Source organism: Apteryx mantelli, chromosome 22 (genome assembly GCF_036417845.1).
Source record: "Apteryx mantelli isolate bAptMan1 chromosome 22, bAptMan1.hap1, whole genome shotgun sequence".
In the NCBI taxonomy this organism is placed as follows: Eukaryota; Metazoa; Chordata; class Aves; order Apterygiformes; family Apterygidae; genus Apteryx; species Apteryx mantelli.
In genome coordinates this window covers 655,295-680,869 of record NC_089999.1, presented here as the reverse complement: position 1 = coordinate 680,869, position 25,575 = coordinate 655,295, and positions in this window count along the sequence as shown.

Here is a 25,575-nt window from a genome sequence, read left to right as displayed (position 1 = left end):
TGCCTGATAGGCCAGAGCTGGTGATGTGGGTGGAGTTTGTGGTTGTGATGTCACTTGTGGCTCAGTGCCTGATAGGCCAGTGCTGGTGATGTGGCTGCAGTTTGTGTTTGTGATGTCACTTGTGGCTCAGTGCGTGATAGGCCAGTGCTGGTCCTGTGGGTGGAGTTTGTGTTTGTGATGTCACTTTTGGCTCAGTGCCTGATAGGGCAGTGCTGGTGACGTGGCTGCAGTATGTGTTTGTGATGTCACTTGTGGCTCAGTGCCTGATAGGCCAGTGCTGGTGATGTGGGTGCAGTTTGTGTTTGTGATGTCACTTGTGGCTGAGTGCCTGATAGGCCAGTGTTTGTCCTGTGGGTGCAGTTTGTGGTTGTGATGTCAGTTGTGGCTGAGTGCCTGATAGGCCAGTGTTTGTCCTGTGGGTGCAGTTTGTGGTTGTGATGTCACTTGTGGCTGAGTGCCTGATAGGCCAGTGCTGGTGATGTGGGTGGAGTTTGTGGTTGTGATGTCACTTGTGGCTGAGTGCCTGATAGGCCAGTGCTGGTCCTTTGGCTGCATTTTGTGTTTGTAATGTCACTTGTGGCTGAGTGCCTGATAGGCCAGTGCTCGTCACATGGCGGCATTTTGTGGTAGTGATGTCACTTGTGGCTCAGTGCCTGATAGGCCAGTGCTGGTCACATGGCTGCAGTTTTTAGTTATGAGGTCGCTTGTGGCTCAGTGCCTGATAGGCCAGTGCTGGTGATGTAACTGCACTTTGTGGTTGTGATGTGACTTGTGGCTCAGTGCCTGACAGGCCATTGCTGGTCCTGTGGGTGGAGTTTGTGGTTGTGAGGTCGCTTGTGGCTCAGTGCCTGATAGGCCAGTGCTGGTGATGTGGGTGCAGTTTGTGTTTGTGATGTCACTTGTGGCTCAGTGCCTGATAGGGCAGTGCTGGTCACATGGCTGCAGTTTTTAGTTATGATGTCACTTGTGGCTGAGTGCCTGATAGGCCAGTGCTGGTGATGTGGCTGCAGTTTGTGTTTGTGATGTCACTTGTGGCTCAGTGCCTGATAGGCCAGTGCTGGTGATGTGGGTGGAGTTTGTGGTTGTGAGGTCACTTGTGGCTCAGTGCCTGATAGGCCAGTGCTGGTGATGTGGCTGCAGTTTGTGTTTGTGATGTCACTTGTGGCTCAGTGCCTGATAGGCCAGTGCTGGTCACATGGCTGCAGTTTGTGTTTGTGATGTCACTTGTGGCTCAGTGCCTGATAGGCCAGCGCTGGTGATGTGGCTGCAGTTTGTGTTTGTGATGTCACTTGTGGCTGAGTGCCTGATAGGCCAGTGCTGGTGATGTGGCTGCAGTTTGTGGTTGTGTTGTCACTTGTGGCTCAGTGCCTGATAGGCCAGTGCTGGTGATGTGACTGCACTTTGTGGTTGTGATGTCACTTGTGGCTCAGTGCCTGATAGGCCATTGCTCGTCACATGGCTGCATTTTGTGGTTGTGATGTCACTTGCGGCTCAGTGCCTGATTGGCCAGGGCTGGTCACATGACTGCAATTTTTAGTTATGATGTCACTTGTGGCTGAGGGCCTGATAGGCCAGTGCTGGTGATCTGGCTGCAGTTTGTGTTTGTGATGTGACTTCTTGCTCAGTGCGTGATAGGCCAGTGCTGGTCCTGTGGGTGGAGTTTGTGTTTGTGATGTCACTTGTGGCTCAGTGCCTGATAGGCCAGTGCTGGTGATGTGGCTGCAGTTTGTGTTTGTGATGCCACTTGTGGCTCAGTGCCTGATAGGCCAGTGCTGGTCACATGGCTGCAGTTTTTAGTTATGAGATCGCTTGTGGCTCAGTGCCTGATAGGCCAGTGCTGGTCACATGGCTGCAGTTTTTAGTTATGATGTCACTTGTGGCTGAGTGCCTGATAGGCCAGTGCTGGTGATGTGGCTGCAGTTTGTGTTTGTGATGTCACTTGTGGCTGAGTGCCTGATAGGCCAGTGCTGGTGATGTGGGTGCAGTTTGTGGTTGTGATGTCACTTGTGGCTCAGTGCCTGATAGGCCAGTGCTGGTGATGTGGGTGCAGTTTGTGGTTGTGATGTCACTTGTGGCTCTGTGCCTGATAGGCCAGTGCTGGTGATGTGGGTGCAGTTTGTGTTTGTGATGTCACTTGTGGCTCAGTGGCTGATAGGCCAGTGCTGGTGTTGTGGCTGCAGTTTGTGGTTGTGATGTCACTTGTGGCTGAGTGCCTGATAGGCCAGTGCTGGTGATGTGGCTGCAGTTTGTGGTTGTGTTGTCACTTGTGGCTCAGTGCCTGATAGGCCAGTGCTGGTCACATGGCTGCATTTTTGGTTGTGATGTCACTTGTGGCTCAGTGCCTGACAGGCCATTGCTGGTCCTGTGGGTGGAGTTTGTGTTTGTGAGGTCACTTGTGGCTCAGTGCCTGATAGGCCAGTGCTGGTGATGTGGGTGCATTTTGTGTTTGTGATGTCACTTGTGTCTCAGTGCCTGATAGGCCAGTGCTGGTGATGCGGCTGCAGTTTGTGTTTGTGATGTCACTTGTGGCTCAGTGCCTGATAGGCCAGTGCTGGGTATGTGGCTGCAGTTTGTGGTTGTGATGTCACTTGAGGCTCAGTGCCTGATAGGCCAGTGCTGGTCACATGTTTCCACTTTGTGTTTGTGATGTCACTTGTGGCTCAGTGCCTGATAGGCCAGTGCTGCTGATGTGGCTGCAGTTTGTGTTTGTGATGTCACTTGTGGCGCAGTGCTTGAAAGGCCAGTGCTGGTGATGTGGGTGCAGTTTGTGGTTCTGATGTGACTTGTGGCTGAGTGCCTGATAGGCCAGTGCTGGTGCTGTGGCTGCAGTTTGTGGTTGTGAGGTCATTTGTGGCTCAGTGCCTGATAGGCCAGTGCTGGTCACATGGCTGCAGTTTTTAGTTATGATGTCACTTGTGGCTGAGTGCCTGATAGGCCAGTGCTGGTGATGTGGCTGCAGTTTGTGGTTGTGATGTCACTTGTGGCATAGTGCGTGATAGGGCGGTGCTGGTCTTGTGGGTGCAGTTTGTGGTTGTGATGTCACTTGTGGCTCAGTGCCTGATAGGCCAGTACTGGTCATGTGGGTGGAGTTTGTGTTTGTGATGTCACTTGTGGCTGAGTGCCTGATAGGCCAGAGCTAGTGATGTGGGTGCATTTTGTGTTTGTGATGTCACTTTTGGCTCAGTGCCTGATAGGCCAGTGCTGGTGCTGTGGCTGCAGTTTGTGTTTGTGATGGCACTTGTGGCTCAGTGCCTGATAGGCCAGTGCTGTTCACATGGCTGCAGTTTGTGTTTGTGATGTCACTTGTGGCTGAGTGCCTGATAGGCCAGTGCTGGTGATGTGGGTGGAGTTTATATTTGTGATGTCACTTGTGGCTGAGTGCCTGATAGGCCAGTGCTGGTGACGTGGGTGCAGTTTGTGTTTGTGATGTCACTTGTGGCTCTGTGCCTGATAGGCCAGTGCTGGTCACGAGGGTGCAGTTTGTGGTAGTGATGTCACTTGTGGCTGAGTGCCTGATAGGCCAGTGCTGGTGATGTGGGTGGAGTTTGTGTTTGTGATGTCACTTGTGGCTGAGTGCCTGATAGGCCAGTGCTGGTCCTGTGGCTGCATTTTGTGTTTGTAATGTCACTTGTGGCTGAGTGCCTGATAGGCCAGTGCTCGTCACATGGCGGCATTTTGTGGTTGTGATGTCACTTGCGGCTCAGTGCCTGATTGGCCAGTGCTGGTCACATGACTGCAGTTTTTAGTTATGAGGTCATTTGTGGCTCAGTGCCTGATAGGCCAGTGCTGGTGATGTGGGTGGAGTTTGTGTTTGTGATGTGACTTCTTGCTCAGTGCGTGATAGGCCAGTGCTGGTCCTGTGGGTGGAGTTTGTGTTTGTGATGTCACTTGTTGCTGAGTGCCTGATAGGCCAGTGCTGGTGATGTGGGTGCAGTTTGTGTTTGTGATGTCACTTGTGGCTCAGTGCCTGATAGGCCAGTGCTGGTCACATGGCTGCAGTTTGTGGTTGTGATGTCGCTTGTGGCTCAGTGCCTGATAGGCCAGTGCTGGTGATGTAACTGCACTTTGTGGTTGTGATGTGACTTGTGGCTCACTGCCTGACAGGCCAGTGCTGGTCCTGTGGGTGGAGTTTGTGGTTGTGAGGTCACTTGTGGCTCAGTGCCTGATAGGACAGTGCTGGTCCTGTGGGTGGAGTTTGTGGTTATGATGTCACTTGTGGCTCAGTGCCTGATAGGCCAATGCTTGTCACATGGCTGCAATTTTTAGTTATGAGGTCGCTTGTGGCTCAGTGCCTGATAGGCCAGTGCTGGTGATGTGGGTGCAGTTTGTGTTTCTGAAGTCACTTGTGGCTCAGTGCCTGATAGGCCAGTACTAGTCCTGTGGGTGGAGTTTGTGTTTGTGATGTCACTTGTGGCTCAGTGCCTGATAGGGCAGTGCTGGTCACATGGCTGCAGTTTTTAGTTATGATGTCACTTGTGGCTGAGTGCCTGATAGGCCAGTGCTGGTGATGTGGGTGGAGTTTGTGGTTGTGATGTCACTTGTGGCTGAGTGCCTGATAGGCCAGTGCTGGTCCTGTGGCTGCATTTTGTGTTTGTAATGTCACTTGTGGCTCAGTGCCTGATAGGCCAGTGCTCGTCACATGGCTGCATTTTGTGGTTGTGATGTCACTTGCGGCTCAGTGCCTGATTGGCCAGTGCTGGTCACATGACTGCAATTTTTAGTTATGATGTCACTTGTGGCTGAGTGCCTGATAGGCCAGTGCTGGTGATCTGGCTGCAGTTTGTGTTTGTGATGTGACTTCTTGCTCAGTGCGTGATAGGCCAGTGCTGGTGATGTGGGTGCAGTTTGTGGTTGTGATGTCACTTGTGGCTGAGTGCCTGATAGGCCGGTGCTGGTCCTGTGCCTGCAGTTTTTAGTTATGATGTCACTTGTGGCTGAGTGCCTGATAGGCCAGTGCTGGTGATGTGGGTGGAGTTTGTGTTTGTGATGTCACTTGTGGCTCAGTGCCTGATAGGCCAGTGCTGGTGATGTGGGTGGAGTTTGTGTTTGTGATGTCACTTGTGGCTCAGTGCCTGATAGGCCAGTGCTGGTGATGTGGCTGCAGTTTGTGTTTGTGATGTCACTTGTGGCTCAGTGCCTGATAGGCCAGTGCTGGTCACATGGCTGCAGTTTTTAGTTATGAGGTCGCTTGTGGCTGAGTGCCTGATAGGCCAGTGCTGGTCACGTGGCTGCAGTTTGTGGTTGTGATGTCACTTGTTGCTGAGAGCCTGATAGGCCAGTGCTGTTCCTGTGACTGCAGTTTGTGGTTGTGAAGTCACTTGTGGCTGAGTGCCTGATAGGCCAGTGCTGGTGACATGGCTGCAGTTTGTGTTTGTGCTGTCACTTGTGCCTGAGTGCCTGATAGGCCAGTGCTGGTGCTGTGGCTGCAGTTTGTGTTTGTGATGTCACTTGTGGCTCAGTGCCTGATAGGCCAGTGTTTGTCCTGTGGGTGCAGTTTGTGGTTGTGATGTCACTTGTGGCTGAGTGCCTGATAGGCCAGTGTTTGTCCTGTGTGTGCAGTTTGTTGTTGTGATGTCACTTGTGGCTCAGTGCCTGATAGGCCAGTGTTTGTCCTGTGGGTGCAGTTTGTGGTTGTGATGTCACTTGTGGCTGAGTGCCTGATAGGCCAGTGCTGGTCACATGGCTGTAGTTTTTAGTTATGAGGTCACTTGTGGCTCAGTGCCTGATAGGCCAGTGCTGGTCATGTGGCTGCAGTTTGTAGTTATGAGGTCACTTGTGGCTGAGTGCCTGATAGGCCAGAGCTGGTGATGTGGGTGGAGTTTGTGGTTGTGATGTCACTTGTGGCTCAGTGCCTGATAGGCCAGTGCTGGTGATGTGGCTGCAGTTTGTGTTTGTGATGTCACTTGTGGCTCAGTGCGTGATAGGCCAGTGCTGGTCCTGTGGGTGGAGTTTGTGTTTGTGATGTCACTTTTGGCTCAGTGCCTGATAGGGCAGTGCTGGTGACGTGGCTGCAGTATGTGTTTGTGATGTCACTTGTGGCTCAGTGCCTGATAGGCCAGTGCTGGTGATGTGGGTGCAGTTTGTGTTTGTGATGTCACTTGTGGCTGAGTGCCTGATAGGCCAGTGTTTGTCCTGTGGGTGCAGTTTGTGGTTGTGATGTCAGTTGTGGCTGAGTGCCTGATAGGCCAGTGTTTGTCCTGTGGGTGCAGTTTGTGGTTGTGATGTCACTTGTGGCTGAGTGCCTGATAGGCCAGTGCTGGTGATGTGGGTGGAGTTTGTGGTTGTGATGTCACTTGTGGCTGAGTGCCTGATAGGCCAGTGCTGGTCCTTTGGCTGCATTTTGTGTTTGTAATGTCACTTGTGGCTGAGTGCCTGATAGGCCAGTGCTCGTCACATGGCGGCATTTTGTGGTTGTGATGTCACTTGCGGCTCAGTGCTTGATTGGCCAGTGCTGGTCACATGACTGCAGTTTTTAGTTATGAGGTCATTTGTGGCTCAGTGCCTGATAGGCCAGTGCTGGTGATGTGGCTGCAGTTTGTGTTTGTGATGTGACTTCTTGCTCAGTGCGTGATAGGCCAGTGCTGGTGATGTGGGTGCAGTTTGTAGTTTTGAGGTCACTTGTGGCTCAGTGCCTGATAGGCCAGAGCTGGTGATGTGGGTGGAGTTTGTGGTTGTGATGTCACTTGTGGCTCAGTGCCTGATAGGCCAGTGCTGGTGATGTGGCTGCAGTTTGTGTTTGTGATGTCACTTGAGGCTCAGTGCGTGATAGGCCAGTGCTGGTCCTGTGGGTGGAGTTTGTGTTTGTGATGTCACTTGTGGCTGAGTGCCTGATAGGCCAGTGCTGGTGATGTGGGTGCAGTTTGTGTTTGTGATGTCACTTGTGGCTCTGTGCCTGACAGGCCAGTGCTGTTCACATGGCTGCAGTTTGTGGTTGTGATGTCACTTGTGGCTGAGTGCCTGATGGGCCAGTGCTGGTGACGTGGCTGCAGTTTGTGGTAGTGATGTCACTTGTGGCTCAGTGCCTTATAGGCCAGTGCTGGTGATGTGGCTGCAGTTTGTGTTTGTGATGTCACTTGTGGCTGAGTGCCTGATAGGCCAGTGCTGGTCACATGGCTGCAGTTTTTAGTTATGATGTCACTTGTGGCTCAGTGCCTGATAGGCCAGTGCTGGTGACGTGGCTGCAGTACGTGGTTGTGATGTCACTTGTGGCTGAGTGCCTGATAGGCCAGTGCTGGTGATGTGGGTGGAGTTTATATTTGTGATGTCACTTGTGGCTGAGTGCCTGATAGGCCAGTGCTGGTGACGTGGCTGCAGTTTGTGTTTGTGATGTCACTTGTGGCTCAGTGCCTGACAGGGCAGTGCTGGTGATGTGGCTGCAGTTTGTGGTTGTGATGTCACTTGTGGCTCAGTGCCTGATAGGCCAGTACTGGTGATGTGGGTGCAGTTTGTGTTTGTGATGTCACTTGTGGCTCAGTGCCTGACAGGCCATTGCTGGTCCTGTGGGTGGAGTTTGTGGTTATGATGTGACTTGTGGCTCAGTGCCTGACAGGCCATTGCTGGTCACATGGCTGCAATTTTTAGTTATGAGGTCGCTTGTGGCTCAGTGCCTGATAGGCCAGTGCTGGTGATGTGGGTGCAGTTTGTGTTTCTGAAGTCACTTGTGGCTCAGTGCCTGATAGGCCAGTACTAGTCCTGTGGGTGGAGTTTGTGTTTGTGATGTCACTTGTGGCTCAGTGCCTGATAGGGCAGTGCTGGTCACATGGCTGCAGTTTTTAGTTATGATGTAACTTGTGGCTGAGTGCCTGATAGGCCAGTGCTGGTGATGTGGCTGCAGTTTGTGTTTGTGATGTCACTTGTGTCTCAGTGCCTGATAGGCCAGTGCTGGTCCTGTGGGTGCAGTTTGTGGTTGTGATGTCACTTGTGGCATAGTGCCTGATAGGCCCGTGCTGGTCCTGTGGGTGGAGTTTGTGGTTGTGATGTCACTTGTGGCTCTGTGCCTGATAGGCCAGTGCTGGTGATGTGGGTGGAGTTTATATTTGTGAGGTCACTTGAGGCTCAGTGCCTGATAGGCCAGTGCTGGTCCTGTGGGTGCATTTTGTGGTTGTGATGTCACTTGTGGCTCAGTGCCTGATAGGCCAGTGCTGGTGATGTGGCTGCAGTTTGTGTTTGTGATGTCACTTGTGGCTGAGTGCCTGATAGGCCAGTGCTGGTGATGTGGGTGGAGTTTGTGGTTGTGATGTCACTTGTGGCTCAGTGCCTGATAGGCCAGTGCTGGTGATGTGGCTGCAGTTTGTGGTTGTGATGTCACTTGTGGCTGAGTGCCTGATATGCCAGTGCTGGTCACATGGCTGCAGTTTGTGGTTGTGATGTCACTTGTGGCTCAGTGCCTGATAGGCCAGTGCTGGTGATGTGGGTGCAGTTTGTGTTTGTGATGTCACTTGTGGCTCAGTGCCTGATAGGCCGGTGCTGGTCCTGTGCCTGCAGTTTGTAGTTATGAGGTCACTTCTGGCTCAGTGCCTGATAGGCCAGTGCTGGTGATGTGGGTGGAGTTTGTGGTTGTGATGTCACTTGTGGCTCAGTGCCTGATAGGCCAGTGCTGGTCCTGTGGGTGGAGTTTGTGTTTGTGATGTCACTTGTGGCTCAGTGCCTGATAGGCCAGTGCTGGTGATGTGGCTGCAGTTTGTGTTTGTGATGTCAGTTGTGGCTGAGTGCCTGATAGGCCAGTGCTGGTGATGTGGGTGGAGTTTGTGGTTGTGATGTCACTTGTGGCTCAGTGGCTGATAGGCCAGTGCTGGTGATGTGGGTGCAGTTTGTGTTTGTGATGTCACTTGTGGCTGAGTGCCTGATAGGCCAGTGCTGGTGATGTTGGTGGAGTTTGTGGTAGTGATGTCACTTGTGGCTGAGTGCCTGATAGGCCAGTGCTGGTGATGTGGGTGGAGTTTGTGGTTGTGATGTCACTTGTGGCTGAGTGCCTGATAGGCCAGTGCTGGTCCTGTGGCTGCATTTTGTGTTTGTAATGTCACTTGTGGCTGAGTGCCTGATAGGCCAGTGCTCGTCACATGGCTGCATTTTGTGGTTGTGATGTCACTTGCGGCTCAGTGCCTGATAGGCCAGTGCTGGTCACATGACTGCAGTTTTTAGTTATGAGGTCATTTGTGGCTCAGTGCCTGATAGGCCAGTGCTGGTGATCTGGCTGCAGTTTGTGTTTGTGATGTGACTTCTTGCTCAGTGCGTGATAGGCCAGTGCTGGTCCTGTGGGTGGAGTTTGTGTTTGTGATGTCACTTGTGGCTCAGAGCCTGATAGGCCAGTGCTGGTGATGTGGCTGCAGTTTGTGTTTGTGATGTCACTTGTGGCTCAGTGCCTGATAGGCCAATGCTTGTCACATGGCTGCAATTTTTAGTTATGAGGTCGCTTGTGGCTCAGTGCCTGATAGGCCAGTGCTGGTGATGTGGCTGCAGTTTGTGTTTGTGATGTCACTTGTGGCTCAGTGCCTGATAGGCCAGTGCTGGTCCTGTGGGTGGAGTTTGTGTTTGTGATGTCACTTGTGGCTGAGTGCCTGATAGGCCAGTGCTGGTGATCTGGCTGCAGTTTGTGTTTGTGATGTGACTTCTTGCTCAGTGCCTGATAGGCCAGTGCTGGTGATATGCCTGCAGTTTGTGTTTGTGATGTCACTTGTGGCTCAGTGCCTGATAGGCCAGTGCTGGTGATGTGGCTGCAGTTTGTGGTTGTGATGTCACTTGTGGCTCAGTGCCTGATAGGCCAGTGCTGGTGATGTGGGTGCGTTTTGTGTTTGTGATGTCACTTGTGGCTCAGTGCCTGATAGGCCAGTGCTGGTCCTGTGGGTGGAGTTTGTGGTTGTGATGTCACTTGTGGCTGAGTGCCTGATAGGCCAGTGTTTGTCCTGTGTGTGCAGTTTGTGGTTGTGATGTCACTTGTGGCTCAGTGCCTGATAGGCCAGTGTTTGTCCTGTGGGTGCAGTTTGTGGTTGTGATGTCACTTGTGGCTGAGTGCCTGATAGGCCAGTGCTGGTCACATGGCTGTAGTTTTTAGTTATGAGGTCACTTGTGGCTGAATGCCTGATAGGCCAGTGCTGGTCACGTGGGTGCAGTTTGTAGTTTTGAGGTCACTTGTGGCTCAGTGCCTGATAGGCCAGAGCTGGTGATGTGGGTGGAGTTTGTGGTTGTGATGTCACTTGTGGCTCAGTGCCTGATAGGCCAGTGCTGGTGATGTGGCTGCAGTTTGTGTTTGTGATGTCACTTGAGGCTCAGTGCGTGATAGGCCAGTGCTGGTCCTGTGGGTGGAGTTTGTGTTTGTGATGTCACTTGTTGCTGAGTGCCTGATAGGCCAGTGCTGGTGATGTGGGTGCAGTTTGTGTTTGTGATGTCACTTGTGGCTCTGTGCCTGACAGGCCAGTGCTGTTCACATGGCTGCAGTTTGTGGTTGTGATGTCACTTGTGGCTGAGTGCCTGATAGGCCAGTGCTGGTGACGTGGCTGCAGTTTGTGGTAGTGATGTCACTTGTGGCTCAGTGCCTTATAGGCCAGTGCTGGTCACATGGCTGCAGTTTTTAGTTATGATGTCACTTGTGGCTCAGTGCCTGATAGGCCAGTGCTGGTGACGTGGCTGCAGTACGTGGTTGTGATGTCACTTGTGGCTCAGTGCCTGATAGGCCAGTGCTGGTGATGTGGGTGGAGTTTATATTTGTGATGTCACTTGTGGCTGAGTGCCTGATAGGCCAGTGCTGGTGACGTGTCTGCAGTTTGTGTTTGTGATGTCACTTGTGGCTCAGTGCCTGACAGGGCAGTGCTGGTGATGTGGCTGCAGTTTGTGGTTGTGATGTCACTTGTGGCTCAGTGCCTGATAGGCCAGTACTGGTGATGTGGGTGCAGTTTGTGTTTGTGATGTCACTTGTGGCTCAGTGCCTGACAGGCCATTGCTGGTCCTGTGGGTGGAGTTTGTGGTTATGATGTGACTTGTGGCTCAGTGCCTGACAGGCCATTGCTGGTCACATGGCTGCAATTTTTAGTTATGAGGTCGCTTGTGGCTCAGTGCCTGATAGGCCAGTGCTGGTGATGTGGGTGGAGTTTGTGGTTGTGATGTCACTTGTGGCTGAGTGCCTGATAGGCCAGTGCTGGTGATGTGGGTGGAGTTTGTGGTTGTGATGTCACTTGTGGCTCAGTGCCTGATAGGGCAGTGCTGGTCACATGGCTGCAGTTTTTAGTTATGATGTAACTTGTGGCTGAGTGCCTGATAGGCCAGTGCTGGTGATGTGGCTGCAGTTTGTGGTTGTGATGTCACTTGTGGCTGAGTGCCTGATAGGCCAGTGCTGGTCCTGTGGGTGCAGTTTGTGTTTGTGATGTCACTTGTGGCATAGTGCCTGATAGGCCCGTGCTGGTCCTGTGGGTGGAGTTTGTGGTTGTGATGTCACTTGTGGCTCTGTGCCTGATAGGCCAGTGCTGGTGATGTGGGTGGAGTTTATATTTGTGAGGTCACTTGAGGCTCAGTGCCTGATAGGCCAGTGCTGGTCCTGTGGGTGCATTTTGTGGTTGTGATGTCACTTGTGGCTCAGTGCCTGATAGGCCAGTGCTGGTGATGTGGCTGCAGTTTGTGTTTGTGATGTCACTTGTGGCTGAGTGCCTGATAGGCCAGTGCTGGTGATGTGGGTGGAGTTTGTGGTTGTGATGTCACTTGTGGCTCAGTGCCTGATAGGCCAGTGCTGGTGATGTGGCTGCAGTTTGTGGTTGTGATGTCACTTGTGGCTGAGTGCCTGATATGCCAGTGCTGGTCACATGGCTGCAGTTTGTGGTTGTGATGTCACTTGTGGCTCAGTGCCTGATAGGCCAGTGCTGGTGATGTGGGTGCAGTTTGTGTTTGTGATGTCACTTGTGGCTCAGTGCCTGATAGGCCGGTGCTGGTCCTGTGCCTGCAGTTTGTAGTTATGAGGTCACTTCTGGCTCAGTGCCTGATAGGCCAGTGCTGGTGATGTGGGTGGAGTTTGTGGTTGTGATGTCACTTGTGGCTCAGTGCCTGATAGGCCAGTGCTGGTCCTGTGGGTGGAGTTTGTGTTTGTGATGTCACTTGTGGCTCAGTGCCTGATAGGCCAGTGCTGGTGATGTGGCTGCAGTTTGTGTTTGTGATGTCAGTTGTGGCTGAGTGCCTGATAGGCCAGTGCTGGTGATGTGGGTGGAGTTTGTGGTTGTGATGTCACTTGTGGCTCAGTGGCTGATAGGCCAGTGCTGGTGATGTGGGTGCAGTTTGTGTTTGTGATGTCACTTGTGGCTGAGTGCCTGATAGGCCAGTGCTGGTGATGTTGGTGGAGTTTGTGGTAGTGATGTCACTTGTGGCTGAGTGCCTGATAGGCCAGTGCTGGTGATGTGGGTGGAGTTTGTGGTTGTGATGTCACTTGTGGCTGAGTGCCTGATAGGCCAGTGCTCGTCACATGGCTGCATTTTGTGGTTGTGATGTCACTTGCGGCTCAGTGCCTGATAGGCCAGTGCTGGTCACATGACTGCAGTTTTTAGTTATGAGGTCATTTGTGGCTCAGTGCCTGATAGGCCAGTGCTGGTGATCTGGCTGCAGTTTGTGTTTGTGATGTGACTTCTTGCTCAGTGCGTGATAGGCCAGTGCTGGTCCTGTGGGTGGAGTTTGTGTTTGTGATGTCACTTGTGGCTCAGAGCCTGATAGGCCAGTGCTGGTGATGTGGCTGCAGTTTGTGTTTGTGATGTCACTTGTGGCTCAGTGCCTGATAGGCCAATGCTTGTCACATGGCTGCAATTTTTAGTTATGAGGTCGCTTGTGGCTCAGTGCCTGATAGGCCAGTGCTGGTGATGTGGGTGCAGTTTGTGTTTCTGAAGTCACTTGTGGCTCAGTGCCTGATAGGCCAGTACTAGTCCTGTGGGTGGAGTTTGTGTTTGTGATGTCACTTGTGGCTCAGTGCCTGATAGGGCAGTGCTGGTCACATGGCTGCAGTTTTTAGTTATGAGGTAACTTCTGGCTCAGTGCCTGATAGGCCAGTGCTGGTGACGTGGCTGCAGTATGTGGTTGTGATGTCACTTGTGGCTGAGTGCCTGATAGGCCAGTGCTGGTCCTGTGGCTGCATTTTGTGTTTGTAATGTCACTTGTGGCTGAGTGCCTGATAGGCCAGTGCTCGTCACATGGCGGCATTTTGTGGTTGTGATGTCACTTGCGGCTCAGTGCCTGATTGGCCAGTGCTGGTCACATGACTGCAGTTTTTAGTTATGAGGTCATTTGTGGCTCACTGCCTGATAGGCCAGTGCTGGTGATCTGGCTGCAGTTTGTGTTTGTGATGTGACTTCTTGCTCAGTGCGTGATAGGCCAGTGCTGGTGATGTGGGTGCAGTTTGTGGTTGTGATGTCACTTGTGGCTGAGTGCCTGATAGGCCGGTGCTGGTCCTGTGCCTGCAGTTTTTAGTTATGATGTCACTTGTGGCTGAGTGCCTGATAGGCCAGTGCTGGTGATGTGGGTGGAGTTTGTGTTTGTGATGTCACTTGTGGCTCAGTGCCTGATAGGCCAGTGCTGGTGATGTGGGTGGAGTTTGTGTTTGTGATGTCACTTGTGGCTCAGTGCCTGATAGGCCAGTGCTGGTGATGTGGGTGCAGTTTGTGGTTGTGAGGTCACTTGTGGCTCAGTGCCTGATAGGCCAGTGCTGGTCACGTGGGTGCAGTTTGTGGTAGTGATGTCACTTGTGGCTGAGTGCCTGATAGGCCAGTGCTGGTGATGTGGCTGCAGTTTGTGGTTGTGATGTCACTTGTGGCTGAGTGCCTGATAGGCCGGTGCTGGTCCTGTGCCTGCAGTTTTTAGTTATGAGGTCACTTGTGGCTCAGTGCCTGATAGGCCAGTGCTGGTGATGTGGCTGCAGTTTGTGTTTGTGATGTCACTTGTGGCTCAGTGCCTGATAGGCCAGTGCTGGTCCTGTGGGTGGAGTTTGTGTTTGTGATGTCACTTGTGGCTCAGAGCCTGATAGGCCAGTGCTGGTGATGTGGCTGCAGTTTGTGTTTGTGATGTCACTTGTGGCTGAGTGCCTGATAGGCCAGAGCTGGTGATGTGGGTGGAGTTTGTGTTTGTGATGTCACTTGTGGCTGAGTGCCTGATAGGCCAGTGCTGGTGATGTGGCTGCAGTTTGTGTTTGTGATGTCACTTGTGGCTCAGTGCCTGATAGGCCAGAGCTGGTGATGTGGGTGGAGTTTGTGGTTGTGATGTCACTTGAGGCTCAGTGCGTGATAGGCCAGTGCTGGTCCTGTGGGTGGAGTTTGTGTTTGTGATGTCACTTCTGGCTCAGTGGCTGATAGGCCAGTGCTGGTGATGTGGGTGCAGTTTGTGTTTGTGATGTCACTTGTGACTGAGTGCCTGATAGGCCAGTGCTGGTGATGTGGGTGGAGTTTGTGATTGTGATGTCACTTGTGGCTCAGTGCCTGATAGGCCAGTGCTGGTGATGTGGCTGCAGTTTGTGTTTGTGATGTCACTTGTGGCTCAGTGCCTGATAGGCCAGTGTTTGTCCTGTGTGTGCAGTTTGTGGTTGTGATGTCACTTGTGGCTCAGTGCCTGATAGGCCAGTGTTTGTCCTGTGGGTGCAGTTTGTGGTTGTGATGTCACTTGTGGCTGAGTGCCTGATAGGCCAGTGCTGGTCATGTGGCTGCAGTTTGTAGTTATGAGGTCACTTGTGGCTCAGTGCCTGATAGGCCAGAGCTGGTGATGTGGGTGGAGTTTGTGGTTGTGATGTTACTTGTGGCTCAGTGCCTGATAGGCCAGTGCTGGTGATGTGGCTGCAGTTTGTGTTTGTGATGTCACTTGAGGCTCAGTGCGTGATAGGCCAGTGCTGGTCCTGTGGGTGGAGTTTGTGTTTGTGATGTCACTTGTGGCTGAGTGCCTGATAGGCCAGTGCTGGTGATGTGGCTGCAGTTTGTGTTTGTGATGTCACTTGTGGCTCAGTGCCTGATAGGCCAGTGCTGGTCACATGGCTGCAGTTTTTAGTTATGATGTCACTTCTGGCTCAGTGCCTGATAGGCCAGTGCTGGTGACGTGGCTGCAGTACGTGGTTGTGATGTCACTTGTGGCTCAGTGCCTGATAGGCCAGTGCTGGTGATGTGGGTGGAGTTTATATTTGTGATGTCACTTGTGCCTGAGTGCCTGATAGGCCAGTGCTGGTGATGTGGGTGGAGTTTGTGGTTGTGATGTCACTTGTGGCTCAGTGCCTGATAGGCCAGTGCTGGTCACCTGACTGCATTTTTGTTTGTGATGTCACTTGTGGCTCAGTGCCTGACAGGCCATTGCTGGTCTTGTGGGTGCAGTTTGTGTTTGTGAGGTCACTTGTTGCTGAGTGCCTGATAGGCCAGTGCTGTTCCTGTGACTGCACTTTGTGGTTGTGATGTCACTTGTGGCTCAGTGCCTGATAGGCCAGTGCTGGTGACATGGCTGCAGTTTGTTTTTGTGCTGTCACTTGTGGCTCAGTGCCTGATAGGCCAGTGCTGGTCACATGGCTGCAGTTTTTAGTTATGAGGTCACTTGTGGCTGAGTGCCTGATAGGCCAGTGCTGGTCCTGTGGGTGGAGTTTGTGTTTGTGATGTCACTTGTGGCTGAGTGCCTGATAGGCCAGTGCTGGTGATGTGGGTGGAGTTTGTGTTTGTGATGTCACTTGTGGCTGAGTGCCTGATAGGCCAGTGTTTGTCCTGTGGGTGCAGTTTGTGGTTGTGATGTCACTTGTGGCTGAGTGCCTGATAGGCCAGTGCTGGTGATGTGGGTGCAGTTTGTGTTTGTGATGTCACTTGTGGCTCAGTGCCTGATAGGCCTGTGCTGGTCCTGTGTGTGCAGTTTGTGTTTGTGATGTCACTTGTGTCTCACTGCCTGATAGGCCAGTGCTGGTGGTGTGGCTGCATTTTGTGTTTGTGATATCACTTGTGGCTCAGTGCCTGATAGGCCAGTGCTGGTCACGTGGCTGCAGTTTGTGGTTGTGATGTCACTTGTGGCTGAGTGCCTGATAGGCCAGTGCTGGTCCTGTGGCTGCAGTTTGTGGTTGTGATGTCACTTGTGGCTGAGTGCCTGATAGGCCAGTGCTGGTCCTGTGGGTGGAGTTTGTGTTTGTGATGTCACTTGTGGCTCAGTGGCTGATAGGCCAGTGCTGGTGATGTGGGTGCAGTTTGTGGTTGTGATGTCACTTGTGACTCAGTGCCTGATAGGCCAGTGCTGGGGATGTGGGTGGAGTTTGTGGTTGTGATGTCACTTGTGGCTGAGTGCCTGATAGGCCAGTGTTTGTCCTGTGTGTGCAGTTTGTGGTTGTGATGTCACTTGTGGCTCAGTGCCTGATAGGCCAGTGTTTGTCCTGTGGGTGCAGTTTGTGTTTGTGATGTCACTTGTGGCTCAGTGCCTGATAGGCCAGTGCTGGTCACATGGCTGCAGTTTTTAGTTATGATGTCACTTGTGTCTCAGTGCCTGATAGGCCAGTGCTGGTGATGTGGGTGCAGTTTGTGGTTGTGATGTCACTTGTGGCTGAGTGCCTGATAGGCCAGTGCTGGTGATGTGGCTGCAGCTTGTGGTTGTGAGGTCACTTGTGGCTGAATGCCTGATAGGACAGTGCTGGTCACATGGCTGCAGTTTGTGTTTGTGATGTCACTTGTGGCTGAGTGCCTGATAGGCCAGTGCTGGTGATGTGGGTGCAGTTTGTGGTTGTGATGTCACTTGTGGCTCAGTGCCTGATAGGCCAGTGTTTGTCCTGTGGGTGCAGTTTGTGTTTGTGATGTCACTTGTGGCTGAGTGCCTGATAGGCCAGTCCTGGTGATGTGGCTGCAGTTTGTGGTTGTGTTGTCACTTGTGGCTCAGTGCCTGATAGGCCAGTGTTTGTCCTGTGGGTGCAGTTTGTGGTAGTGATGTCACTTGTGGCTCAGTGCCTGATAGGCCAGTGCTGGTGATGTGGGTGGAGTTTATATTTGTGATGTCACTTGTGGCTGAGTGCCTGATAGGCCAGTGCTGGTGACGTGGCTGCAGTTTGTGTTTGTGATGTCACTTGTGGCTCAGTGCCTGATTGGCCAGTGCTGGTCACGTGGCTGCATTTTGTGTTTGTGATGTCATTGTGGCTGAGCGGCTGATAGGCCAGTGGCTGGTCCTGTGGCTGCAGTTTGTGTTTGTGATGTGACTTCTTGCTCAGTGCGTGATAGGCCAGTGCTGGTCCTGTGGGTGGAGTTTGTGTTTGTGAGGCCACTTGTGGCTCAGTGCCTGATAGGCCAGGCTGGTGATGTGGGTGCAGTTTGTGGTTGTGAGGTCACTTGTGGCTCAGTGCCTGATAGGCCAGTGCTGGTGATGTGGCTGCAGTTTTTAGTTATGAGGTCACTTGTGGCTCAGTGCCTGATAGGCCAGTGCTGGTGATGTAACTGCACTTTGTGGTTGTGATGTCCCTTGTGGCTCAGTGCCTGATAGGCCAGTGCTGGTCCTGTGTGTGCAGTTTGTGTTTGTGATGTCACTTGTTGCTGAGTGCCTGATAGGCCAGTGCTGTTCCTGTGACTGCACTTTGTGGTTGTGATGTCACTTGTGGCTCAGTGCCTGATAGGCCAGTGCTGGTGACATGGCTGCAGTTTGTTTTTGTGCTGTCACTTGTGCCTGAGTGCCTGATAGGCCAGTGCTGGTGATGTGGCTGCAGTTTGTGTTTGTGATGTCACTTGTGGCTCAGTGCCTGATAGGCCAGTGCTGGTCACATGGCTGCAGTTTTTAGTTATGAGGTCACTTGTGGCTGAGTGCCTGATAGGCCAGTGCTGGTCCTGTGGGTGGAGTTTGTGTTTGTGATGTCACTTGTGGCTGAGTGCCTGATAGGCCAGTGTTTGTCCTGTGGGTGCAGTTTGTGGTTGTGATGTCACTTGTGGCTGAGTGCCTGATAGGCCAGTGCTGGTGATGTGGGTGCAGTTTGTGTTTGTGATGTCACTTGTGGCTCAGTGCCTGATAGGCCTGTGCTGGTCCTGTGTGTGCAGTTTGTGTTTGTGATGTCACTTGTGTCTCACTGCCTGATAGGCCAGTGCTGGTGGTGTGGCTGCATTTTGTGTTTGTGATATCACTTGTGGCTCAGTGCCTGATAGGCCAGTGCTGGTCACGTGGCTGCAGTTTGTGGTTGTGATGTCACTTGTGGCTGAGTGCCTGATAGGCCAGTGCTGGTCCTGTGGCTGCAGTTTGTGGTTGTGATGTCACTTGTGGCTGAGTGCCTGATAGGCCAGTGCTGGTCCTGTGGGTGGAGTTTGTGTTTGTGATGTCACTTGTGGCTCAGTGGCTGATAGGCCAGTGCTGGTGATGTGGGTGCAGTTTGTGGTTGTGATGTCACTTGTGACTCAGTGCCTGATAGGCCAGTGCTGGGGATGTGGGTGGAGTTTGTGGTTGTGATGTCACTTGTGGCTGAGTGCCTGATAGGCCAGTGTTTGTCCTGTGTGTGCAGTTTGTGGTTGTGATGTCACTTGTGGCTCAGTGCCTGATAGGCCAGTGTTTGTCCTGTGGGTGCAGTTTGTTGTTGTGATGTCACTTGTGGCTCAGTGCCTGATAGGCCAGTGTTTGTCCTGTGGGTGCAGTTTGTGGTTGTGATGTCACTTGTGGCTGAGTGCCTGATAGGCCAGTGCTGGTCCTGTGGGTGGAGTTTGTAGTTATGAGGTCACTTGTGGCTGAGTGCCTGATAGGCCAGAGCTGGTGATGTGGGTGGAGTTTGTGGTTGTGATTTCACTTGTGGCTCAGTGCCTGATAGGCCAGTGCTGGTCCTGTGGGTGGAGTTTGTGTTTGTGATGTCACTTGTGGCTCAGTGCCTGATAGGGCAGTGCTGGTGACGTGGCTGCAGTATGTGTTTGTGATGTCACTTGTGGCTCAGTGCCTGATAGGCCAGTGCTGGTGATGTGGGTGCAGTTTGTGGTAGTGATGTCACTTGTGGCTGAGAGCCTGATACGCCAGTGCTGGTGATGTGGGTGGAGTTTATATTTGTGATGTCACTTGTGGCTCAGTGCCTGATAGGCCAGTGCTGGTGACGTGGGTGCAGTTTGTGGTAGTGATGTCACTTGTGGCTGAGTGCCTGATAGGCCAGTGCTGGTGATGTGGGTGGAGTTTGTGGTTGTGATGTCACTTGTGGCTGAGTGCCTGATAGCCCAGTGCTGGTCCTGTGGCTGCATTTTGTGTTTGTAATGTCACTTGTGGCTGAGTGCCTGATAGGCCAGTGCTCGTCACATGGCGGCATTTTGTGATTGTGATGTCACTTGCGGCTCAGTGCCTGATTGGCCAGTGCTGGTCACATGACTGCAGTTTTTAGTTATGAGGTCATTTGTGGCTCAGTGCCTGATAGGCCAGTGCTGGTGATCTGGCTGCAGTTTGTGTTTGTGATGTGATTTCTTGCTCAGTGCGTGATAGGCCAGTGCTGGTCCTGTGGGTGGAGTTTGTGTTTGTGATGTCACTTGTGGCTGAGTGCCTGATAGGCCAGTGCTGGTGATGTGGGTGGAGTTTATATTTGTGATGTCACTTGTGGCTGAGTGCCTGATAGGCCAGTGCTGGTCACATGTCTGCAGTTTTTAGTTATGATGTCACTTGTGGCTGAGTGCCTGATAGGCCAGTGCTGGTGATGTGGGTGGAGTTTGTGGTTGTGATGTCACTTGTGGCTGAGTGCCTGATAGGCCAGTGCTGTTGATGTGGCTGCAGTTTGTGTTTGTGATGTCACTTGAGGCTCAGTGCGTGATAGGCCAGTGCTGGTCCTGTGGGTGCAGTTTGTGGTTGTGATGTCACTTGTGGCTGAGTGCCTGATAGGCCAGTGCTGGTCCTGTGGGTGGAGTTTGTGTTTGTGATGTCACTTGTGGCTCAGTGCCTGATAGGCCAGTGCTGGTCACATGGCTGCAGTTTTTAGTTATGATGTCACTTGTGTCTCAGTGCCTGATAGGCCAGTGCTGGTGACGTGGCTGCAGTACGTGGTTGTGATGTCACTTGTGGCTCAGTGCCTGATAGGCCAGTGCTGGTCACGTGGGTGCAGTTTGTGGTAGTGATGTCACTTGTGGCTGAGTGCCTGATAGGCCAGTGCTGGTGATGTGGGTGGAGTTTATATTTGTGATGTCACTTGTGGCTGAGTGCCTGATAGGCCAGTGCTGGTGATGTGGGTGCAGTTTGTGTTTGTGATGTCACTTGTGGCTCAGTGCCTGATAGGCCAGTGCTGGTCACATGGCTGCAGTTTTTATTTATGAGGTCGCTTGTGGCTCAGTGCCTGATAGGCCAGTGCTGGTGATGTAACTGCACTTTGTGGTTGTGATGTCACTTGTGGCTCAGTGCCTGACAGGCCATTGCTGGTCCTGTGGGTGGAGTTTGTGGTTGTGAGGTCACTTGTGGCTCAGTGCCTGATAGGACAGTGCTGGTCCTGTGGGTGGAGTTTGTGGTTATGATGTCACTTGTGGCTCCGTGCCTGATAGGCCAGTGCTGGTCACATGGCTGCAATTTTTAGTTATGAGGTCGCTTGTGGCTCAGTGCCTGATAGGCCAGTGCTGGTGATGTGGGTGCAGTTTGTGTTTCTGAAGTCACTTGTGGCTCAGTGCCTGATAGGCCAGTACTAGTCCTGTGGGTGGAGTTTGTGTTTGTGATGTCACTTGTGGCTCAGTGCCTGATAGGGCAGTGCTGGTCACATGGCTGCAGTTTTTAGTTATGAGGTAACTTGTGGCTGAGTGCCTGATAGGCCAGTGCTGGTCACATGGCTGCAGTTTTTAGTTATGATGTCACTTGTGGCTGAGTGCCTGATAGGCCAGTGCTGGTGATGTGGCTGCAGTCTGTGTTTGTGATGTCACTTGTGGCTCAGTGCCTGATAGGCCAGTGCTGGTCCTGTGGGTGCAGTTTGTGGTTGTGATGTCACTTGTGGCTGAGTGCCTGATAGGCCAGTGTTTGTCCTGTGTGTGCAGTTTGTGTTTGTGATGTCACTTGTGGCTCAGTGCCTGATAGGCCAGTGTTTGTCCTGTGGGTGCAGTTTGTGGTTGTGATGTCACTTGTGGCTCAGTGCCTGATAGGCCAGTGCTGGTCACATGGCTGTAGTTTTTAGTTATGAGGTCACTTGTGGCTCAGTGCCTGATAGGCCAGTGCTGGTCATGTGGCTGCAGTTTGTAGTTATGAGGTCACTTGTGGCTCAGTGCCTGATAGGCCAGAGCTGGTGATGTGGGTGGAGTTTGTGGTTGTGATGTCACTTGTGGCTCAGTGCCTGATAGGCCAGTGCTGGTCCTGTTGGTGGAGTTTGTGTTTGTGATGTCACTTGTGGCTCAGTGCCTGATAGGGCAGTGCTGGTCACATGGCTGCAGTTTTTAGTTATGAGGTAACTTGTGGCTGAGTGCCTGATAGGCCAGTGCTGGTCACATGGCTGCAGTTTTTATTTATGATGTCGCTTGTGGCTGAGTGCCTGATAGGCCAGTGCTGGTGATGTAACTGCACTTTGTGGTTGTGATGTCACTTGTGGCTCAGTGCCTGACAGGCCATTGCTGGTCCTGTGGGTGGAGTTTGTGGTTGTGAGGTCACTTGTGGCTCAGTGCCTGATAGGCCAGTGCTGGTGATGTGGCTGCAGTTTGTAGTTATGAGGTCACTTGTGGCTCAGTGCCTGATAGGCCAGTGTTTGTCCTGTGGGTGCAGTCTGTGTTTATGATGTCACTTGTGGCTGAGTGCCTGATAGGCCAGTGCTGGTGATGTGGGTGGAGTTTGTGGTTGTGATGTCACTTGTGGCTGAGTGCCTGATAGGCCAGTGCTGGTGATGTGGGTGGAGTTTGTGGTTGTGATGTCACTTGTGGCTCAGTGCCTGATAGGCCAGTGCTGGTCCTGTGGGTGGAGTTTGTGTTTGTGATGTCACTTGTGGCTCAGTGCCTGATAGGCCAGTGCTGGTGATGTGGCTGCAGTTTGTGGTTGTGATGTCACTTGTGGCTGAGTGCCTGATAGGCCAGTGCTGGTGATGTGGGTGCATTTTGTGTTTGTGATGTCACTTGTGTCTCAGTGCCTGATAGGCCAGTGCTGGTCCTGTGGGTGCAGTTTGTGGTTGTGATGTCACTTGTGACTGAGTGCCTGATAGGCCAGTGTTTGTCCTGTGTGTGCAGTTTGTGGTTGTGATGTCACTTGTGGCTCAGTGCCTGATAGGCCAGTGTTTGTCCTGTGGGTGCAGTTTGTGGTTGTGATGTCACTTGTGGCTGAGTGCCTGATAGGCCAGTGCTGGTCACATGGCTGTAGTTTTTAGTTATGAGGTCACTTGTGGCTCAGTGCCTGATAGGCCAGTGCTGGTCATGTGGCTGCAGTTTGTAGTTATGAGGTCACTTGTGGCTCAGTGCCTGATAGGCCAGTGTTTGTCCTGTGTGTGCAGTTTGTGTTTTTGATGTCACTTGTGGCTCAGTGCCTGATAGGCCAGTGCTGGTGCTGTGGCTGCAGTTTGTGGTTGTGATGTCACTTGTGGCTGAGTGCCTGATAGGCCAGTGCTGGTGATGTGGGTGGAGTTTGTGGTTGTGATGTCACTTGTGGCTCAGTGCCTGATAGGCCAGTGCTGGTCCTGTGGGTGGAGTTTGTGTTTGTGATGTCACTTGTGGCTCAGTGCCTGATAGGCCAGTGCTGGTGATGTGGCTGCAGTTTGTGGTTGTGATGTCACTTGTGGCTCAGTGGCTGATAGGCCAGTGCTGGTGATGTGGGTGCATTTTGTGTTTGTGATGTCACTTGTGTCTCAGTGCCTGATAGGCCAGTGCTGGTCCTGTGGGTGCAGTTTGTGTTTGTGATGTCACTTGTGACTGAGTGCCTGATAGGCCAGTGTTTGTCCTGTGTGTGCAGTTTGTGGTTGTGATGTCACTTGTGGCTCAGTGCCTGATAGGCCAGTGTTTGTCCTGTGGGTGCAGTTTGTGGTTGTGATGTGACTTGTGGCTGAGTGCCTGATAGGCCAGTGCTGGTCACATGGCTGTAGTTTTTAGTTATGAGGTCACTTGTGGCTCAGTGCCTGATAGGCCAGTGCTGGTCATGTGGCTGCAGTTTGTAGTTTTGAGGTCACTTGTGGCTCAGTGCCTGATAGGCCAGAGCTGGTGATGTGGGTGGAGTTTGTGGTTGTGATGTCACTTGTGGCTGAGTGCCTGATAGGCCAGTGCTGGTGATGTGGCTGCAGTTTGTGTTTGTGATGTCACTTGAGGCTCAGTGCGTGATAGGCCAGTGCTAGTCCTGTGGGTGCAGTTTGTGGTTGTGATGTCACTTGTGGCTGAGTGCCTGATAGGCCAGTGCTGGTGATGTGGGTGCATTTTGTGTTTGTGATGTCACTTGTGGCTCAGTGCCTGATAGGCCAGTGCTGGTCACATGGCTGCAGTTTTTAGTTATGATGTCACTTGTGTCTCAGTGCCTGATAGGCCAGTGCTGGTGACGTGGCTGCAGTACGTGGTTGTGATGTCACTTGTGGCTCAGTGCCTGATAGGCCAGTGCTGGTCACGTGGGTGCAGTTTGTGGTAGTGATGTCACTTGTGGCTGAGTGCCTGATAGGCCAGTGCTGGTGATGTGGGTGGAGTTTATATTTGTGATGTCACTTGTGGCTGAGTGCCTGATAGGCCAGTGCTGGTGATGTGGGTGCAGTTTGTGTTTGTGATGTCACTTGTGGCTCAGTGCCTGATAGGCCAGTGCTGGTCACATGGCTGCAGTTTTTATTTATGAGGTCGCTTGTGGTTCAGTGCCTGATAGGCCAGTGCTGGTGATGTAACTGCACTTTGTGGTTGTGATGTCACTTGTGGCTCAGTGCCTGACAGGCCATTGCTGGTCCTGTGGGTGGAGTTTGTGGTTGTGAGGTCACTTGTGGCTCAGTGCCTGATAGGACAGTGCTGGTCCTGTGGGTGGAGTTTGTGGTTATGATGTCACTTGTGGCTCCGTGCCTGATAGGCCAGTGCTGGTCACATGGCTGCAATTTTTAGTTATGAGGTCGCTTGTGGCTCAGTGCCTGATAGGCCAGTGCTGGTGATGTGGGTGCAGTTTGTGTTTCTGAAGTCACTTGTGGCTCAGTGCCTGATAGGCCAGTACTAGTCCTGTGGGTGGAGTTTGTGTTTGTGATGTCACTTGTGGCTCAGTGCCTGATAGGGCAGTGCTGGTCACATGGCTGCAGTTTTTAGTTATGAGGTAACTTGTGGCTGAGTGCCTGATAGGCCAGTGCTGGTCACATGGCTGCAGTTTTTAGTTATGATGTCACTTGTGGCTGAGTGCCTGATAGGCCAGTGCTGGTGATGTGGCTGCAGTTTGTGGTTGTGATGTCACTTGTGGCTCAGTGCCTGATAGGCCAGTGCTGGTCCTGTGGGTGCAGTTTGTGGTTGTGATGTCACTTGTGGCTGAGTGCCTGATAGGCCAGTGTTTGTCCTGTGTGTGCAGTTTGTTGTTGTGATGTCACTTGTGGCTCAGTGCCTGATAGGCCAGTGTTTGTCCTGTGGGTGCAGTTTGTGGTTGTGATGTCACTTGTGGCTCAGTGCCTGATAGGCCAGTGCTGGTCACATGGCTGTAGTTTTTAGTTATGAGGTCACTTGTGGCTCAGTGCCTGATAGGCCAGTGCTGGTCATGTGGCTGCAGTTTGTAGTTATGAGGTCACTTGTGGCTCAGTGCCTGATAGGCCAGAGCTGGTGATGTGGGTGGAGTTTGTGGTTGTGATGTCACTTGTGGCTCAGTGCCTGATAGGCCAGTGCTGGTCCTGTTGGTGGAGTTTGTGTTTGTGATGTCACTTGTGGCTCAGTGCCTGATAGGGCAGTGCTGGTCACATGGCTGCAGTTTTTAGTTATGAGGTAACTTGTGGCTGAGTGCCTGATAGGCCAGTGCTGGTCACATGGCTGCAGTTTTTAGTTATGATGTCACTTGTGGCTGAGTGCCTGATAGGCCAGTGCTGGTGATGTGGCTGCAGTTTGTGTTTGTGATGTCACTTGTGGCTCAGTGCCTGATAGGCCAGTGCTGGTCACATGGCTGCAGTTTTTATTTATGATGTCGCTTGTGGCTGAGTGCCTGATAGGCCAGTGCTGGTGATGTAACTGCACTTTGTGGTTGTGATGTCACTTGTGGCTCAGTGCCTGACAGGCCATTGCTGGTCCTGTGGGTGGAGTTTGTGGTTGTGAGGTCACTTGTGGCTCAGTGCCTGATAGGCCAGTGCTGGTGATGTGGGTGCAGTTTGTGGTTGTGATGTCATTGTGGCTGAGTGGCTGATAGGCCAGTGCTGGTGATGTGGGTGGAGTTTGTGGTTGTGATGTCACTTGTGGCTCAGTGCCTGATAGGCCAGTGCTGGTCCTGTGGGTGGAGTTTGTGTTTGTGATGTCACTTGTGGCTCAGTGCCTGATAGGCCAGTGCTGGTGATGTGGCTGCAGTTTGTGGTTGTGATGTCACTTGTGGCTGAGTGCCTGATAGGCCAGTGCTGGTGATGTGGGTGCATTTTGTGTTTGTGATGTCACTTGTGTCTCAGTGCCTGATAGGCCAGTGCTGGTCCTGTGGGTGCAGTTTGTGGTTGTGATGTCACTTGTGACTGAGTGCCTGATAGGCCAGTGTTTGTCCTGTGTGTGCAGTTTGTGGTTGTGATGTCACTTGTGGCTCAGTGCCTGATAGGCCAGTGTTTGTCCTGTGGGTGCA